We start from the raw sequence: 20,000 nt of genomic DNA on the forward strand, positions 1-20,000 counted from the left end.
GTCGGCAAAGGCATCGCTACAAAATGGCGGCCAAGCGTGCAGTTCCAAGTGCGTTAATAATGAAACTTGGGCGTCCCGTTTTTTGGGGAGATGCTGCGGCGAGAAAACCCTCTTGTTCCGAGTAGAACATGGGTGACATCGGTTCCTTGGCGTGCATGATCAGCTGCGAGGTGACTCGCTCGCGCGTCGGGACCAACCGGCTCACCACCACCTAAGGCACGGTGTCAAGGCCGAAAAGGGTGCGTGGAAACCTCCCGCCGGTGATGACTCCCCGGGAGCCGATTTTGTTTTTCCCGCCCGGCGAGGCAAACGGCTCTCTCACGGCGCGCCAGCCAGCGCCGCTATCTTGAGCCCCGCGTCGTCGGCGGCCGTAGTTTTTCTTTTTCTTTTCTTTCTTTTTTTTTTTTTTCGAGCCGAGCGTCTGGCTGCTGCGTGACCGCGCCGAAGGTCGGTGGGCGTCGTTTTTGTGTTCGCCGCCGCGAACGCGGCTGACTGCACAACCGGTGGCATTTCGGAGGACCATTAGGGGCCGCGTGAGGGAAGGGTTGATGCCACCGCGGGCACATCGACCTGACGGACAGGTAATCTGGCTGCACGCGCGCGTCGGGTGAATTCGCACTCTGCCGCTCCCAGTGTTCTTTGCCTAAACTCGGTGCCGCATTTCTAGCGCACTTTCTACGCGGGCATTTTGACTGTAGTATACGCTAAACCGCAGCTTCCGGTCTTTACTGGGGTTGCCAATGCGCGCATCTTGTTGCGTGCACCTGTCACGCGGTCGCAGGTTGGCACTGACCGAGTTGTGTAGTGGGGTTATTGAGGCCGAAGCACATCGCGAGTCGCAGCGTCGCCATCGTCCCGGCGGCATCGATGAGGGGATGTGGAACGACCGTCTTCGTGTAAGCATCGTTCTTGCGCACTGTGTCGATCCGGACGCCGCCGTTTTGTCGCATGATTAGAACATTCCGACTTTGTGTTTTTGCCCCTGTATATCGTATAGCCACAGTTGCAAGCTTTGGCCACCCGCTCTCGCTCCTGCATGAGTCGCGATTGCTGGTGCACCAATATTGCGCTGCGTTGGTATGGGCGATTGTGCTTCATTTTTGAAAATCATCGTCCTTCGCGTTTCCCCGGTGCAGCAATATTACAACAAACGTCTGCGGTGTGGTGGTCGGCATATATCAACGTTCCCGCAACGTCCATGGTCTTGTTACTATATTGTAGACCTTCCTCGCGCCCTTTTTTTTTTTTAAGTTTTGGTATCATTTAACGAGAACGCACATATATCTACGCCTTGTCTTCACCATCTGCAGCAGCTAAGATTGTACTTCGCTTGCAGACGCTACAGAATGTTTATGCGTGATGCGCAACGACGCCCGATTTCTAGTTACCATAAGAAGCAAAACAACGCGAACTGCTTACTCCAGGTTCTATAGGGTGTACCAGCTAACGTTACCCAAGCTGTTCAATGAAAAAAAAAAAAAAAAAAAAAAAAAAAAAACTTAAAACAACACGGTGCACGAGACAATCATAAGACCTGCGGTGTTCGGTCCTCAGACCTGTGACAATCGAACACCGTAAGTTTTATAATTGTATCTTGCATCGTGTTTTTTTACGTCTTTTTCGTTGAGCAGCTTGGCTAGCGTTATCTGGGACACACGGTATACTTCCAGCGTGCCTGAAAATTGTCCGTTTCTTGAACTTTTGTTTCTCAATTGCAGCATTAACCTCAGATATTATACTTCTTAAGAAAATTGTAGAACGTTTCAACGCGAAGACAAAAAAAAAAAATACATACACTGCAGTCGCGATGACTAAAAACATTAAAATTTGGCTGAGCAATCTGGTGATACTGTAGGCGCCGCCCCCATTAACATTCAACCGCCTGCTCCAGGCGGCGCGATCGTAGATTTCTTATTTTTAGGACTGAACAACACAGAAAAATACGCATTTCATCGCATTGTGCTATAGCATACGTGCACTATATATATATATATATATATATATATATATATATATATATATATTGCATCTATACCACATGCATTTTACTCAGGTCGTTATCACTACGGTTTTGTGTTTTTATTTGCAGTATTTTGGATACATGATGGTCCGGTCGTTGTATTGTGAAGAACTCTTCCAACCATACGCTTCGAGAGGCATGCGCTAAATATGCTTGCTAGTTCATATTTAGAATATAACTAATATGCCTCTAGGAGAGAGAGAAAAAAAATAAGCAAAGCGTTTACCTATGTCATGGTAGAAGTGATCTCAGGTTGGAACACTCCTTTGTCGCAAAATTTTTACATTAGCTGTTTTATTGCAATCTGTCCGATAAAGAAAAAGCGGGCTGTATAGCATGGCATGGGTGTCCTGCGACACCAAGTGCGTATCCTGCGACCGGGCTCAAGGGGAACTGGAATCTCGCAGGCGAAAGGAGGAAAGCGGGAAGGCAGCGCGGGAGGGAGGGGTGCGGCTTCTACTCTGCCAGCAACTGCGTACTTGTACTTTGCGCAACTGCGGGCGGTCGCTCTCACCGTATCTTGAAAGCGGTCTGCAACATGGCTCCTACCTTTGTATGCGCTGTGCTTTCTCCGCTCAGTTTCCGTTGAAGCGTTACACCGCACGGACCTTCGCTCGCTGCTGCTGGCGCGCTTGCTCACGCCAGCGTTTTGACAGCGGTTGTGTGCGGTCATCGAGTGTGATATATTCATGTTCGCTTGTGCGCGCTGACACCATGCTTGTTAATTCAGTTAGTAAGCGAATGTGTCCGAGTTTATACAGCCGATAAAACTACCATCCTTACTCCGTATAGCTCTCTACTGATTTGCTATCGCAATTGATGCTTCGGCTTTCGGGCGAAACTGCGACTTTTTTTAATTCATTGAACGATAAGTTTAACCATAGTGGCTATATGAATTCGCCAAATCCGCGGGGCCAGACAATTTCTCGCGCAACAGCATACAAGCGCGAGATGCGGTCGATCTCTTTAAAAGTATGCGCAGAATGCCTTGACGTGACGCAGCTATGATAGCTAACGCAGCTGCGACATTCGTGTGAAAGCGCATCACACCCAGGAACATGTGTTCAGATTCCAGTCGCAGCGCTGCGTGCCTGTACGTTCAGGGGGGGCAAATCTCTATTCCCATGACACTCCAACAGCGACTTCTCAAAAAAGAATTATTATTATTATTATTATTATTATTATTATTATTATTATTATTATTATTATTATTATTATTATTTTGCTTAGAAGTAAAATGGCGTAGCGGGAGGCCTTCGAACCTCTCCAGTTAGTCCCCATTTAACCCTACCTACCTAAAAAAATCAAACGAAAGTTTCGATGTATGCACTATTCTATTGGTCCACATGAACATGTCATTTATTCCATATCTGGGGGGATTCTCAACCGTGCAGGTCCGGCGTCGCGTGCATCGGCGCGGCGTATACGCCAACGCCGCGATTGTGTGTGCGCGCGCTCGCTCACTATTGAGCGAGTATACTGTTTACGGGAAAACCCGGCAGACCGGCTTGCGGTGCCTCCGGCCGAGCTCGCGCTCTTCTTTTCCTGGTATGCGCCCTGATCGGCAATATCTGGTGCGGCCCGATATTGCGCGCTTTCCGTCCTCGCCGCTCTCTGGGGACCCGTCCGCGTCGCGCGACATGCCTCCGGCGTGGCTTACCCCCCTCCCCCCGTGATTGGCCATTGGCGCGTGCCTAGTGGTCAGCAGGCGCTGCCTGATTGCGCGGCTCGGCCGCGAGCCCTGCGGGAGACATGACCCTGCCCTCTCCTCCGAAAAAAAAAAAAAATCTCCATCGTCTTCACCCTTCTCTCCTTCTCGTGGGTGTTTTTTAAATCCCTTCTCTCTCAGCGGAAACGACTTGCTTAGCCGAATATCACGTGGCTGCGGCTTTGTCTCGTCGCTCCTTTCTCATATTGCGTCGGATTTTATTTTTCTCGATTCTGCAGTCGGGAGTTTTTCATTTCTCCCGGTGAATGCAACGCGCGCCGTCGCGCGTTGAATGTGTGACGCAACAAAGCTGCAAGCAGGCTGCGACAGGTCGATCCTCTCCCGCGACGTTGTGGTTTGAAAGGAATATACTGTTCGCGCCCGTCTGCGTGCGTGATACGCTGCCCGTGCGTGCTGTGCAAAGAAGCTGAATTGACGGTTTCGACCTCTTCTCCCGTAGCCGCCGACTCGCCGCGTGAACCTGGAACGCCGGAGTGACGGACGAGCGTCGGAGCAGCTGGGCCCATCTCGCAACAGGTATGGCTGCTTTTCTTTGCTGTCCAACTCCGCGTTTTCCAACTCGGCGCGACGTCGGCGCGTGGTGTTGGAAGGAAGCTTGAGACGACGCGGGAACCGTATTCTTGAGAAAACAGCCTGACTCATCGTTGGGTCGTCTTTGTATACTTTTCATTGTCTCGTGCCACGCGGCGGGTTTTTGTTTGTGTTCCTGAAATGTGCCCGCCCATGTTCTTCTGCCGAACTCTGCCGCAACTTGCGCTTCAGGGGGTCGATCTGCTGCGCTCGAGCAAATAGTCTGGCCGCTGCTGTTTCCCTCGAGCAGAATGGTTGTTTGCTCCTGAAGCTCATTTTGCTAACCGAGTCAAGGCACTCTTCCTGCTGACCTGCAGCATACTTTTGTTTTCTTTGGCTTCTGCGACAAGAGTGTATTTTCGTGTGCTCCTCGGATGACACCGCTTTGACCTCCTTTACGTCAGGGCGATTAGCGCCAGGCTAGTTGGCAAGTACGCATTCAGCCTCTTCCTTCTGCGTGAATCGGTGTTTTGCCGTTTAGCTGCCCTGAAATCTGTCGGAAGGATACGTTTGCCGGCAGTGTATTCCTTGCCCGTTGTTAAACGAGGCTGTCTCCTATTGCCGCGTTGCGTTTCAAACCGGAGTTCGTGGCCTGAATGAAACCTATGTCGGCCACGCGAGGCTCAGCGTTTGAAGCGTAAGTCCAGGTTGACTAATTTCGTCTTCGTTTTCTTTCGGCGTTTAACGAGTGCATATGCACTTTCCCCTGGCAAATAGCCGTTCCACCGTTGTCACATATGTGCGTGTTGGATACGGTTGCGAGAGTCGCAGCTATATCATGCAAGTGAAGGAAACAAGGTGTCAACGTTAAGCTGAAACACACTGAAATACTATATAGAAGTACTGAATGCTGGGCCAGTTGAGCTATTTGTTAGTCAGCGAGAAATACTATAAGCGTGTTTTGTGCTCTTTTTGTGTGTTTGATAACTGAATTGAGCTGAACTCTTCAAGGTTGCTGATGAGAAGAAAACAGGACAAAACAATCACGTGTGTGCTTTCAGCTATAAGTTCTCATAATGTCGTGTGTTAAAACTATATGCAATCGCTCCATGTCGCGTGTTCATTCTGGTCAAGGGTCTGCTGGTGGAATGAACATTACATATAGTGTACTGGGTTAGACTTAAACGTGTATTTCTTTCGACGGGGTATGCAGTGTTCAGGACGATGCAGTTCCTTACTTTCTCCCCCTATATTTCTGACGAAATATCGTTTTACTCGCATTTCTGTGAAGGATTCACATTCGATGTGCACTGGGCGGCTCGATATATATAACGCCGTGATAGTGCGACGAGTGTGTGTATGCACGTGCCCCGAACCGGAAAAGTTTTCGGAACACTTAATCTTTTAAGTTTTGTCGCCGCCAGTGCTTCTATTCCTGTATTGAAATTAGTGGAAACTTCTCCGTGCGTACGCTGCTGAGCTCGAGGTTTCGGGTTCGATCCCCGACCGCAGCGGCTGCATTTCGATGCGGTCGAAAGTCAATTAGATTTAGGTGCGAGTTACAGAACCCCAGCTAGTCAAAATTAATCCGGAGGCCCCCAGAATTTAGTTTAATTTAACTTCTCCGTACGACTGTCCACGTTTCTCACCGATATTTCCGGCTGAGTCGCGAAGTTCGAAAACTTTTGCCGCAGCTTGTTTTTCGCTGCATGCCTCTCGCGAATTGGGCGTGGTACTCGTTGTACGCATTCTGTATCTGTTTCCGAAACTGCATCGTTCGGAAGCAACACCAGACGTTTAAAGGTCATCGTACACTTGCCGCTGATCGATATTACGTATACCAGTCTGTATTAAGTGCGAATGCCTTTGTTTTGTCTTTCAGGTATTTATTCTGTAATACGTACGTGCGTTTGCCTGTTAAAACCTTCGATGTCGGCGCGCTGTGCCCTATATATATATATATATATATATATATATATATATATATATATATATATATATATGGTGCCGCGTAAAATCGGCTACTCTAGCTGAAGGGCTTTCAGCGGCGTCAAAGCAGGAGTTTGGATTAACCGCCCGCAGCGGCATTTCGAAGCACCACGGTGAGCTGCGGTTCCGGCGCGCCCTACATAATTCGATGTGGTCAGAATTTGTGCGAATTCTTTCACTACGACGTCTTTCATAGTGGGAATGCAACTTTTGAATGGTTAAAACGAATGTATATATATAAACGTCGTGCGCCACTGCGGGACCAAAGCGTGCTATAAAAGGCAAATCGCGTGGCGGAGCCGTGAAATACGCGCTTGAAAACATTGTACAACGAGCGTTCTATATATGCTGTTTAGTGCAATAATAGACGCTCCTTTGAGGCACCACGTAGATTTCATGTTATCAAAGTTATTGAATTGTATAGTTAAACGTTCTGAAGCTACATAGTCGCTTATGAAAGACCCGAAGGCTCCTGTTTGATTTTGACCAGCACCTCTTTAACGTTCACCCAAAGCACGGTATACACACGAGAATTGCTATTGCTGCCTGCTTTGTACAGGTGGCTGTGGGCTTCAGTCAAGTTGCTTGTTTCTCAAGCGACTTTTACCCGCAGTCTCCTCCATCGTCGATGGAAATAAACAATTATTATAATTCCACCAACGCAGTCGGAATGCGGCCTGTAATCGAACCTGTGCTCAGCAGCACACTGCCGCTGCAGCTATAGTATGTGCAGTTGATGTGCGGTCTTCACTTTGCGATACAAATTCAGTTCATAACTGCTGCTGATGCACTGCTCCCGCAGTAGAGATAAAGATCAAAAAAAAAAAAAAAAAAAACCAAGCAACGTGCAACCTGTACTACCTGATATTTGCAGCCCGCTCTGTTAATGGATCGTTTTGATAAGGTTCCGTGCATCTCATCTGCTTGCTTGCTCTGTGCACAAACAAGCAGATGGGAAGATGTGCGCTGCTCTTTTTCGACGCGTGCCAAGCAGCGTCCTGGCGTTTTGCTTCGGGGTCGCCGTTAGCTATTTTGCTGAGCGGCACCAAAGAAAAATAATTTACCGTTTACGTTTAGGAGGAACGCATTTTAATTTTATCGTCGTGATCGAGCTGTTGCAGTTTTTCACTTAGTGCGGACTCGGCTGCGTGCGTGAGTTGCGTGGGCAAGTAAATTGTCGGCCGGAAATATATACGTACACACATGCGCGGATGTGCAATTTAACCTATATATAGTGCGTGCTCTTCGCGTGCACACTTAATTCCGACGTGCAATCTATTTCGCGCATGTGTACAACAAGCTCCTTGTACGTAATCCGATAATTATTCTCAGCATGATTGCACGCGAGGGTTACATGTTGTTTACAATTGGATTTGCAGTATCATTGGTGGAGATCTGAATTGCTGCTAGCTCCTCTCAGCTGCAGGGGTTTCTTGTTTATGCATTGCAGTGAAATTATTAGCTCGCGCCGTGTGCGCTTCGTCTTTTTTTTTGCCTGCGTGCAGACTCTTGTTGATGTTTCCGACGTTCTAACTAACGGGATTTTCGCCTCGCATTCGAGAACACGAGCGCGTGTAATGCGACCATATTGCATCATTCTTCTAGCACGTCGCAGTCAAGTTAATCGAGATCGCGAGGCCGTCGCGTCGCGCTCCTATGTAAATGACGATAAGGGGCTGCAAAGGCGTGTCGTATTAACGGCGCCGGAAATGCGTATAGGTCGAGGAGCATATATAGCATCGACGGGGAAGGAGGGGCGCCTATAGCTCGACGCTTTCTTTGGAGACTGGCGATGCGAGGTTCGGACACGGCGGGGCGTCGTCAACGCTTATGCGCTGCATGTGGGGACGGGCATGGAAATATGATTCACTGCAATCGCCTTCACGGAAGCGCGTGAATGTGTGTCACGGGCTGGGCTTGAACCGCGCTTATCGAGCGTCGTTCGATACGGCGTCGGCTCATGGTGCATGACTTCTGCGTCGCCGCGGGCTATTAATATTTAAATTGGCCCGTTGGGTCCACCGTGGTTCAGGCGTCGTTCGGTCACCCTCCGCAGCCATGAACCGCGATTAATTGATCGTTTTCTTCTTTTCTTTTTCTATCGACCGCGTAACGCGCGTGTTTTTCTTCTCCGGAATTCCATTTTGATCGAAGTGTGACGACCGTGCGCGACCAGAAATCCGACTCGCCATCTTTCGCTCAGCAGCGAAACAACCGGCAGCACCTAGGTTTTTTTCCGCACTATGGCGGCTTGTCTTTTCAGCAGTGTTCTTTTTTTTTTTTTTTCTCGCTGGGAAGAACTTCGCCTTTACGCTTTCTTTTAAGGTGAAGAACGTCGCCACGAAGCGATAAATGACGGCTGTCTCAGCCGAATTCATCAAGGCGGCCGCGCAATGTGCGAGTTGTGTCATCCTTTTTAATTGAACGCCCGCAGGTGCAGGGCGTTTTTCTTTCTCTCTCGAGGCCTCCTCCTTCGGGGCCGCTTCGAAGGCGTGCATAGCGTGCATGCCTCCGCGCACCTCCTCTGGTTTTCCAAGCCGTCGCGAGTACACGCGGGTGGTTCCCGTAAAAGTGATCGGAATGCAGCGTCAGTCGCGGAAGAATTAGCATCGCGCGCGGCGTGTGCCATGTGCGCTACCCGTGAGCAGCGGCCGAGGCCACGGGCTGCCAGTGTCGTCCGGGAGCGCATTGCGTTTCTGAGCACGCTTCTCCGTCACTGGCGGCTTGGCTTTCGAAGAGCACGGCCATTAAAAGCGAAGGAAAACAGGCGCCCAACTGTGTGAGCAGTCGGTGCTGTTTTTATTCATATGTTTGATTTCGCAAAGCTGGATGGACATCAAGGACGCACGTATATGTAGGGTCTCCGTTCTGCTTAATTTTTCTTCTCCCGTTCATTTCTCTTCCGTTGAGAGCGCGCAAACACTTCGCCAGTGTCCGGTCGCGCGAGCACAGTCCCGAAGAGCGGCAGCAACAAACCATAAAGTTTTGGTCAGGCACGGCTGGAGCGAAGCCCGGCGATATAATCGTTCGAAGCCCTTGGGAATGATGTGGAATTTGCGTGGATTCGCAATTAGCGTGGTGGGATAACGTACCTGTAGCTTTTTCTCCTTTTTTTTTTTTTTTTTACGTACGAATTTCCGTTCTCTCTTGTCTGTTTACAGTATACAGTTGGATGTTTAACGTTACGAACTTGCAAGTTTATCGCATCAATATCCGTGCATTGCATGAATGAGATTACTTTAGTGAATGTTGGTCGCTATGTATACGAGTGGCAATTAAATAGCAGACCTCAGCTAGGGTGTAAATCGTATTTCATGTATACGAATTGGTTTATGCTTGCTTCGAAACAGTCGGATGGTAGTACTGAAATGTGGCAATGGCCAATTGTGGTAGTAGAGCGGATTTATGTGATGCCATCATCATCGTCCTGTATTCATGTCTACAGCAGCACGAACGCCTCTTCCCAGCGATCTCCAATTAGCGCTGTCTTGCGCCAGCCGACCCCATCTTATACTATATATGCGCCTGCGGATTTAGCTTCATCACACCATGCCTAATTCTTTGCCGTCCTCGACTGCGCTTCCCTTCCCTTCTATGGGCGCCCATTCTGTGACTCCAGTATAGACAACCGGTTATCCGCCTTACGTGTTATACACAGCCTGCCCAGCTCGATGTTTAATGCGGACCCGCCGTGGTTGCTTACTTTCGCGTTGCGCTGCTATAAGCACGAGGTCGCGGGTTCATACCCCGGCCGCGGCGGCCGCATTTCGACGGAGGCGAGATGCAAAAGCGCCCGTGTACCGTATATTTGGTGCACGTTAAAGAACCCATGGTGGTCAACAATAATCCGTGCCTCATAATCGAATCGTGGTTTTGGCAAGTAACACCCCAGAATTTAATTTAAATGTTTAATGCGAAACATTCCTTGGCTCATTTTTGGCACTTTGCGGTATAGGTAGGTTCCTGTCTCGCCTCGCTTTAATAAAAACGAAATAATGTGTAATCGAACCTCTCCCATCGTGCACAGCAGCCGAGTGCTCTAACCATTAGGCCACGATAGCACTTTGTAACAGAACATGCATTTACAAATATAGCGTGAGCACATATCATCCGCCAGCCTGTGTAAGCCTGCTTCTCGCGTTCCAAAAGCCAGCCAGCTTTTTGAAGCACACGGATGGTGACGTCATCAGCGAGTACGTACGTACTCGCTGATGACGTCACAATCCGTGTTTTTCTCGCTTACGTTCGTCCACTACCCGAGTAGAACCCAATAATCGCCGTGTCGTAGGCTCGCGTCGAACGGCCGGCGTAGAAATCATGCCGTATAGCTGTCATACGATCGCCTACAACGTGCACGGTTGTTGTCGGGCCGCTGTCGTCACACGCACGTATGCTCGCGACCCACAAACTCAATTAGCAGGAACGCTTTGGTCCACTTGGTAACGCTTTGCGGACCCTCAAACAATGCTGGATAGCTGCAGGTACCGGCAAAATGCTTCACATAACATAGATTACCACAGTGCGTGGGATCTATACGCAATATTTCCTTGTTAATGTCAACTAGAATATCGGGTACCCCCGTTTGCTCTCTAATCCACACCGGCGTCTTCTTCCAATGTCTTCTTAACGTTGCGTGGTCCTGAATCTCTTCTCGAGCTTCTTTGTTATAGCCTCCAAGTTTCTGCCCCATATTAGTACGGCTAGTGTGGAATGATTCTACTCGTTGTTCTCAAGGATAGCGGTAAACTACTGGTCGTGACTTGGTAATGCCTGTCGTATGCGCTCCAACCGCTTTCATTCTTATGATCAGGGTCAAGCACGAGTTCTTGTTCTGTTTAAGGGGTGGGTCCGCATTTTCTGCATATCAATCTTCAACCCTACTCTTACACTTCGTCGGCCTATAGGTCCTGAATCATTTCTTACAAGTCATCTCCAGCGTTTATCAACGCTGGAAATTGACTCGCAAGAAATTATTGTAATGATATATCAGCTTCAATTAGGTTAGGTTAGGTTAGAATCAATAAGATTAGATACGTTGTCAACCACCGTGTGATCGCAATGGACCGAGGGGCTGCTTTGAGCTCATCTTAAAACGGACAAGGCCAATAGACGATGCCAAAGAAATCACAAAAAAAAAAAAAATTGCGGTTCTTTGTGTACATGGTGAAATGTTAGTTTATCTCACCTTTCGAATTGTGAGCCCAGCTTTTACTGTTTGCGATTTTCGTGCATGTGATCGCACTGCCATTGTTTTAGGGATCCACTGAACAGCGAAATAGACGAAATGAATAAATTACGCAGTTGTACAAATCACGCAAGCTGTTGTGTGAGCTCGAAAACCGTGATTCCCACGAAACAATCACGCCGACGTTGAAAAAGGGTAATATTTGCCATATTATTATTTTTCTTTTAAGTATGCATGTTGTGCGAGACGTGCACGGTTAATACCCAGCAAATCGGGCAATATCGGCGAGGTGTCGATATTCCGTTTAATGGAGTTAGCTTGACATAGGGATGGTAGCATAAATATTGGGAAAGGCGTCTGCGACTCTTCGGACGCCGTCCCTGGTTGTGCAGGCTCCGACAGCGGCGCTTTTTGATAACTTCGCGATATAAAGCATCAGATGTAATAGTTGAGTATGTGAAAATTACGCTTGTGTATATGCTGGCGCTGAAAAGGGAAAAAAAAAAAAAAAAAAAAAAAAAGATGACGCAACGGGAGCCCACTTGACCACTGCCATTACCTATAGCATTTTTGCACGCACTTCGTTGCTCGTCTTGTAACGTTCTGCTTCTGCGCCACAACTTATGTACAGTCATTTGCTTCTTGCCTTGCGTCCAGGCGCGTACATGCACCGTTTTCTCCACTGAGCGTGGGGGAATTTATATATTTATAAATGCTTTCTCTCCTTTTTTAACACCAAAATGGCGAACTGGGTGATTCGAGCGTGTGCTGAGTAAACCATGTTCATCTCGGCGGGATAATGGGGTTCTCTATTTTCTCCGCGCCTCCAGACGCATCGATTGCTTCTTGCAACCGGCCTCGATCGCAGACGTGGAGTGTTTGTTTCGTTTCTCTGCATGTTAAATAACCGTGGTCGAGACTGCGTCTTAGCTTCCGGATCAAGTTGAGCGCACAATGTATGCGCATCGCGAAACACCATGCTCCCATTCTGTTTTTTTTTTTTTTTTTTTTTTCGTGATTTGAGCTGTTCAAATTGTTTCCGTGCATTTCTCACGTCGGTTTTGTTTCATAGACACTTTTTTTTCTTCTTTAAACGTAGAACGGGAAAGGAAAAACTGCCATCCACCCGACTGTAGCACGAAGCTACAGAGGAAACACTTACGGGTTTCTCAGAAAGAAAGCTTGGCACTTGAAGAAAAATACGTCTTTGTCCGGGGATCGAACCCGGTACCAACGATCATGGGAGCTGGCGTTCGGCTTCCTCCAGGGGTGATACGCTTGGGAAAGGAGCCTGCGCCCTACATTCCCGTGGAAACCCTTGTGAGCCCAAAGAAAGTGATGTAATGGGCCGCTCCCATGGCGGCTATTTCCCATGTTGCGCCCCAAATTCACCTATTGGAGTGGGACGCCTTCGGGTTGGAGAAAAACACCCCTTTCCAAGCGTTGAGGTCCTGGTCGAGCACCATGCAGGCCGGGAGCGCGTTTGTACCTAATTTACCGGTAGGTACCCGGCGGCAGCACTTGCCTCCCACAGCCGCGGCGGATGCTCGTCTACAAGGCCGTCTGTGGTTGGACAAGAGGCGCCCAGAGACAACTTGTAAATCTTTATTGGGGCCCCTTTCGAGATGTGAACCCCCACGGGAGCCGAGCACCAGGCCAGGAAACACCTCTACTCATTAGAAAAAACCGGTGGGTTTCCGGCGGCACCGGGATTTGAACTCGGTACCTCCCGCATACGAGGCGGATGCTCTATACCGCTAGGCCTCCCCTGCGGTTGCAATATTCAATTGCAATACATAAGCTGCAGTTTCCGGGAAGCGTAAGAAGCGATTGATTGGGCATCTCGCGTACCGTTTTCGCTGCAGATAGCCTGCTTTATTGCTCTGGACCGCTGATTCAGGAAGTTCTATCGTCTGACAGTGCTGCAGTGAAAACCTGATGTATGTATGTCTGATTATGACAAAGGCTGCTTCTCACCACATACTTCCATTGCAATGATGTTGCAATGAATTCAACATGTATTGCGTCAACTCATGTGCAGCGGCACATGTATACTTGGACCAGTTGCACGCGTATTAGTTGAAGTACAATATTCCTTGAACATATTCGCGCAGTGTCTTCACAGCTCCTCCGTCGCCCGCGCTCCTCCGCCTCGGCGTCTCCGTTCCACGCGAATTTCTTGATACTGATTTTGCAGTTGCTACGTCGTCTACCATCATGCCATGCATCATCGTCTTCCTCTCACTTCAGCCCAGAGAACGTGACATGTCAGTTGTTCGCTATCTGTAGCTGCTAAAGTTACACAAATTTGTTTCTCTCTCCTATTCCTGTTCCTCTTACGTGACAACGGTCTTCCGCCATGGGAAAGTGCACGGAAGACCGTTGTCACGTCACATACTACCACAGCAGCAGTAGTGCCGCTCTCCTATTAGTCAATCGAGAAACGTCAGCACATGGCAATTGTCCTTTGCGTTGTTGAATAAGGCAAGCTTGTGAGTAACCCAAATGAAAGTATAAGAAGAGAGAAAAAAATATGAGCTCACACTCATAAACAGTGTGACGACAGCGTAACAGGCGCTCGTGCACTACGCATTCTACGAACGAGCGAAACACAGATTGTCATCCGTGTGTGCTGTGCGTGGTAAATTAATCGGCAGGCATTGCGTAGCCGGCTCCCATACAAATAGCCCCCGCGGAGGACGGAAACAGGAAATCGTGACCTACGGCCGATAGGAAAACAGAGCTCCCAGGGCGCTGGCTTCGGTACAGGCGCGCACTATATGTATGTATATGTATGCAGACCCCGTCATTCGGCAGGAATAACGGGCCGCAAGGCTTGAGCGACCCCGTTTCGTGCCTGTTCTCAGCCTTTCGGAGCTCGCATTGTTTGTGCGAGTCCTGCTGTCGGCGACAGCTGTTCGTGCTATGATGGAAGGCGCCGGCAACTCTTCGCTAGCTTCACGCCACTCCATTGTCAGACAGTGGCCGTCGCCTCGCTGCCACCTCTGCGTATTACGCTCGCTTTCTTTGTTGTCATTTGTTTCCGCCTGCTTGATTCGGCGTCATTTGGCGCAGCGCCTTGACTCTGTGCCTCTGTTCTGCCAAGGAAGCGCTGCCGTGTGATCCAATAGGATTCCCCCGATCGAATACCGTACCACTGCGTGGATGATCACCTGCACTTGCTTGTGCGTCTGCGTGTTTGAAGAGCCGAAGAAAGCTTCTCTTTAAAAACGTATATGGCCTGTTTCGGAGCGCTTCGATGCGGCACTTACGTGGTTCGTCCGCAAGGAAACTTCATGCACACGCACTGACATCACCTTCTGGGAAGATTTCGCGTTCTTCTTTCGAATGCCTTCCTTCGATGCGCACGCGCTTCAGACTTGCGCGCCGCATTTTCATGCATGTAAACTACGCATTTTTGTTGCTTGGCACCAAGTCCCGTTGTCGCTTGCGCAAATAACGCGTTGCTCTCTGCAATGCATGCTTTCCGCGCGCGCATGTCGTTTGCGGCGCTCCGGTGTCGCGATTCCGCTCATGAAGGCAGTGCAGAGGCCTTGAGCTTTCTCCAGCGAACCTTCGGCTGCCGCTGGCGCCTGCCTTTCTGGGCATACGAACGCTGATGTTGCACGCCGACCGATGCGGGACAGGCACTGTATATGCAGGCGGCACTGGAGGGGTGCAGTGCGACTATCCCGAAAGCCCCTTCAAGATCAAAGGGGCTTTATATTACAGCCATCCTACGACGGGTCTTTTAAGTACAGCCGCCATTATACATAACTTGAGCGCGGTGAGCGAATGCTATGGGTTGTGTCAGCCAATCAGTAAAGAGAACCGGAAGAAGGGCTTCTCCACATTGTCCGTCTCTGATCGCCCTCTGGGCGACGCCGGCTGAATGGAAACGTCGCGGTAGGATTAGTAGCGCACAATAGGCGAGACCTTTTCTCTGAAACACGCGCAACCGGCTCCCATCGCTGATTACAAGTAGGATCCAACACACCATTTTTTATTTATTACCATTAGTTTAACTTTGGGGACGCTGTATAGATGTGAACACGCATTACGAAGGCGGACGGGTAGTGTACAGCACCATAAATTTGTTCCAAGCGCAGAAAACGGCACTTACAGGTGGCCGCACACACACATCTTTCAGTATATTATAAATGAGTAGGATGTGTGCACACAAAAGGAATAAATGCGTGAGCCTTTCTGTTTTCTTTTTTTAGTCAGTGTCAAAAGGGTTTACGATATCCTGCCCGCTTTATTTTTTTTTTTCTATATATATAACTTTCGGTGTAGATACGCCTTTGGGATAGCACACTGTTCATTATGCCAAGCTTCTCATTTTTTCGCAGGCAAGAACAACAACAATGAGACGTCGATGTCGCCTGGCGAATTCTGTGCCGTGAACAACAGAACTAGCCTGTGTGCGCCTGCACACGTTCACTTTGCTCGCGTCTTCAGCAACGTTTCTTTCTGTCGGAAGCGTGTGCGTCGCCGCGTGAATGCTACGCATTGCGTGTTAGCATGGGGGTATACGCCGCCGCTCTTTAACCGCGCAGTTGAGCGCAAACGATAATTATTTGCTCAGGACGTGCTCGAAGCCTTGCTTCTATACGAGAGGATTTTCTTCCCAAGGGTTTCCTTCGCACTCCAGGAGCTGCGAAATCGGCTGCATCTCTTCGCGGTCGGCGCGTGCAGCCTTGAACACAGGCGCACTGAGTATGCGCTGTGCTCTCTTGCATTCTTTGCGCCGGGATGAGACTCGGATTTATTACAGCGATAGCTGGGATGGGCTCGCTCCCCTAGTTGTTTTGCTGCCTGCTGATGACCGTCGCAGGAATCCGTAAGTGTTGTGCATGAACTTAATAAATAAATAAATAAATAAATAAATAAATAAATAAATAAATAAATAAATAAATAAATAAATAAATAAATAAATAAATAAATAAATAAATAAATAAATAAATAAATAAAATCTGCAGTGCACCGTGAACGGAGGATTCAAACTTCGGACCCGTAGATTTGTAGTTGGAAGATTTTTACCTCAATAACTTTCTTTCTTTCTTTCTTTCTTTCTTTCTTTCTTTCTTTCTTTCTTTCTTTCTTTCTTTCTTCTTTCTTTCTTTCTTTCTGTTATTTAATCCAGACAGTGTAACATCGTCTGCGAGCATTTCATGGGCAAAAGGCTCAGCACTTTAATCTACATCAACATTTCAATGGCTTTAGAAGAGCCCGGAAAGCACGATGTGTATTGCTACCAATAGGTAGGTAGTGAAAATAAGCATATTTGCCCCTAAAAGGGAGACGACAGACAAATACTCAGGAGTAGGTTCCAGTCCCGTTCCGTCTTGCGATTCACCTGAAAGGATATAGAGCATTTTTTAAATAATTTGTAAATATGCGATATTGTTTTGGGACGCGTACTATAAAGGACTTTGAACAAAAGTATTTGACTTGAAACTCCATACTGTTCGATATTTAATTGCACCCGATGAATATGGCGTGTCCCTTTTCCTGATTGGACTACACAGTTCACGGATGACACGTATGTTGGACCGCGATGCTAAGCCCATTGTTCCTTCGAAACAACAGTTTTGTCGAACGAGCGTTCACTTGAAGGGCATGCATGATCTTTCAGCCACTTCGCCTATGCTAAAGCAGAGAATAATACTGCACCTGAAGAGTGCGGTTGCGCCGCCAGCTGCTGTGATTGGCTGACCCCGCACTGAAAGCTTATCCAATAACCAGCACAGAGATGAAAGAATTTAAACGAAACCAGCAGTACCGACTTATGTCCTGCAAGTGCTGCACTGCTCACGGCTTGCAAGCTTTCCATCGCGTATTTGCTACTTTTAGCTAACGTGTTGAAGCCATGCGGCGTGGTAACCTTTTTCTTCATCTTGGTTCACCTCTTTTTTAGGCAACTTTTCCCCGGCTGTTCTTTTTTTGTGATGTTAACAGTTCATTTTTTAGAGAAATTTTACAGCTTTGCTTACGCAACTACCTTCCAGAAATAGTGGAACAACAACTTCTTGAAGGAGTTTGTTGAAAGTCTTTACTACTTAAAGGCTCGCTTAAAGTATGGTTCATATTTGAACTGTCTCCCGCATTGAAATTTCTGCTGCACCTGTTGACAGTGTTCCCTGTTCCCCTTTATCGTGCGCCTTACTTTGAGTGCAATTACATAGATGTACTTATTTAAGCGTGTCCCGTTGAATGATCATTCCTACAGGTGTGAAAACTTTTTTCTTCGAATTGCATTCGGCAGCCCTTCCTGTTCAAACTTGGTTGGAGAAAATGAGCTGTTTCGTGCCGTGGTCGACAAAATGCCGTTTGTGTCCGCGTGCTGAAACGACCAATCAGTTTTGTAGATTGTATTGATGTCGTGTTCTTCTGGGACATTCTCCAAAGAACATTAAAAGAAAAGAGGGTTTAGATGTCACACCATACACAATTTTTTCCTTCTAAAATCCCCGTGACCCACCATGTGACATGTTCATATCACTTGGCCTGCATAGCCTTTTGTGCAGCAGAATGTGCGATAGGCATGCTGAATCACCGCGAAGCACACGGTCGTTCTTTCGGGGATATTTTGTTGCTTTTGTCCTCCAGTGCATAAAATGACGTTTTGTTACGGAAGTAACTGGAACGCCAATGTATTTTTCTCCGCAAAGTTCGGGAATTAATATCTCGAAACTGGTGTCATGCTGATAATTCGTTCCAAGTGGATCCCCCTAACGAACTCCACGGCTTGAATTTTTAAATTGCAATATGGACCATAAGGTAATTAGTTAAAAACTTAATTAGTGAATTGTTGTCAATTAGTCGATTATGCATTTTAATTTTTTGTGCAAGTAATGTTCGCCTCTTCGAGTAGACCAGCTCTTGAACTAGAATTGTGCTATCTGCCACAGGCAACCTTTAAAAATTTTGCGAAGTGTTCGCTGAAATATCTTGTATAGTGTGCTCTTGATCGCCTGTATTAGTGTTGTCTCCGATTTCACTCGAGGTTTCGCTATTTTAAGTCGTTTTTGGTTTTATTTGTTTACACTTACTTTGTTGTCTTCCATTCCAAGCCGAGGGGATCGCATCGCGACTCGCAACGCTCTCGCCGTCTTCGTATACGTTGCTCCATTTACTGACGCGCTTACGAAACGTCTTAAGAGGAAAAGACGAGTGCGGATAACTTGTTACACGTGCTATACGCGGTCTGGGTAAACGGGTAGAGGATTTCGAAAGCGCAGACAGATGACGCTGACGCGGTGCTCACTGCCGGGTATAATGCCGTTGCCTGCCTGCGTATCTTCCTGCGGGACCCTCGAGATGCCTCTTCAGAGTCTGGGAAGTGCTTATCGCCGTTTATGGGTACACGAGACGCAAGATAGCGGCCGATAATTATCTGGCGTTGTTCGTGGCGTCACTAGTATCAGGAATGTGAGGCGCACCCACTTGACGTCAAGAGCGTTTGCTGACTCGTTATGTGCGTCATTTTTTTTTAACGCCAGCTTCCCGCATTTTCTCAGATTTATTCCGCATTTGGAGTGGCGAGGTTTTTATACTCGCATACTAAAGTTCACAGCTACCGAGTCGCCCCTTGCGAACAGATGCCGCGATTCAACGCTTCTTGCACGTGAATTGGTCGACCCTGCGTCGACCGAACCCGGATCAAAAAGAACATTTATATATGTAAAATTTTTCCGTACTGCGCGCACTGCTTGTGCGGGCCATCAGGCGCTGCAATTTTGGCTCCATACGTCGCCACCGCGACATTTGAGCGAGCAAAATCGAGAGCACCGCCAAAAGAGCTCCGTGGTTTCGGTGCATATATAGGACCTTTTCGGACTGCGCTGAAATGCTGAATCGGTTTCGAGCGGGGTCAAGTGTGGCAGAAGCGCAACGACAGTCGCGTTGCCGCAGACACACAAGCTTTGGGCTGGAAAAGCCTGGCTCAAAAGGAATGCCGCCTGCATTGTGCACCGTTCTATATACGGTCGGCCCCTGTTTACGCGGCGTACAGTTCGCGACCACGGGTTCCAATCCGAGCTCTTTTGGGGGGCTCAGCATACGCGGCCCATCCGGCGGTATGACCTCGCCGAGCAGCGTCTCGCGGAGCGCTCTCGCTTCCTTCCCCAGCGTGTTTGGAAATCGTAAAGTGTCACTGATTTCCGCGAAGATTGGGTTGGCACGGTCGCCCGCAGCGGCGACCCACGGGTGCGGTTTGCATGCGAACGTTCGGGTCACAAGGCACTTGGTTATGGCTCCCTCTTCCTTTTATTGCGATATGCAGACACTGCCGCCGCCGTGCTGTCACGGCATGCGGCGCATGCGCGGCCCGCGCGTGAAGGGTTGCCCACAGTAACTTATTTGCTCGTCAGACGCGGCGGCACGATGTTCGCTGTTGCCGCCGTATATAAAGTTCGTCGTTTGGACGCCGATAGTTCGCTTCATGTATACTCCAGAGGCCGCAGAGACGCGCGCGCGCAGTGCGTTTGACTGCAAAAAAATTAGCATTGTGCGCTATAGCGTTCCATCCGAGCAGCCGTGTGCATGCACAGCACATCGTGGTG

The 20,000-nt window shown here is 48.5% G+C and overlaps 1 protein-coding gene across 4 annotated transcripts in view; it reads left to right on the plus strand.

Moving 5' to 3' along the window:
• Positions 1-20,000, plus strand: part of LOC119457576 (band 3 anion transport protein) — a 200,516-nt gene that overhangs the window by 67,150 nt on the left and 113,366 nt on the right. Inside the window, exon 2 of one of the 4 annotated variants that reach the window (XM_037719223.2) lies at positions 4,189-4,265. The exons of 1 other annotated variant lie outside the window; for it this stretch is intronic. The gene's annotated coding sequence lies outside the window, so the exon portion shown is untranslated. Of the gene's footprint in view, positions 1-3,957; positions 4,266-16,088; positions 16,277-20,000 lie in introns of those variants that run through there. 2 more of the 4 variants (XM_037719231.2, XM_049665116.1) reach the window with 2 other exon arrangements.

Source organism: Dermacentor silvarum, chromosome 1 (assembly GCF_013339745.2).
Source record: "Dermacentor silvarum isolate Dsil-2018 chromosome 1, BIME_Dsil_1.4, whole genome shotgun sequence".
NCBI lineage: Eukaryota > Metazoa > Arthropoda > Arachnida > Ixodida > Ixodidae > Dermacentor > Dermacentor silvarum.